Source organism: Nematolebias whitei, chromosome 6 (genome assembly GCF_014905685.2).
Source record: "Nematolebias whitei isolate Nwh7 chromosome 6, NemWhi1, whole genome shotgun sequence".
NCBI classification, from domain to species: domain Eukaryota; kingdom Metazoa; phylum Chordata; class Actinopteri; order Cyprinodontiformes; family Rivulidae; genus Nematolebias; species Nematolebias whitei.
The window spans coordinates 9125958-9126510 of NC_056503.1; positions in this window are offsets into that span (position 1 = coordinate 9125958).

The following is a 553-nucleotide window of genomic DNA, read 5'->3' on the forward strand; positions in this document are numbered from 1 at the left end:
AAAAACAATTATTTGTTTGCTTGAAATTATAAAAAAGGTGTGTCTCAGTCTAACTTTTACTTAATAAATGCACTTTAACTGTGAAATCAGCTGCATGTCAAAAGTATTCGCTGCCTCGGTGCTCCGGGAGCGCTCTGAGGGAAGAAATCACGAAGGAGGAACGCTGCACTTTGTTTTTTTATTTTTTATTTAACAAGATAAGCACCAAGAACAATTATTTGTTTACTCAACATTATAGTAAATGTGTGTCTCAGCTGAACTTTTACTTAATAAATGCACTTTAATGGTTAAATTAGCTGCATTTCTCCGGGGCAGCGCAGCAAAATGAAGCTGATTTGACAGTTGCTAGACAAAGGTGGCAAAGTATGGCAAGCTGATTATGTCATTAATAGCCACTTTTACCTATTACATGACACAACAACATGCCAAACTATTGGGTGCCATCTAGCGGCTGACAATGGTCATATCTCAGCCAAATATTGGTTTATAAATATGGGAAAAAACATAAATAAGTTGCAGGGCATGCAAATTATGCAACAAAAAAATGCTACTT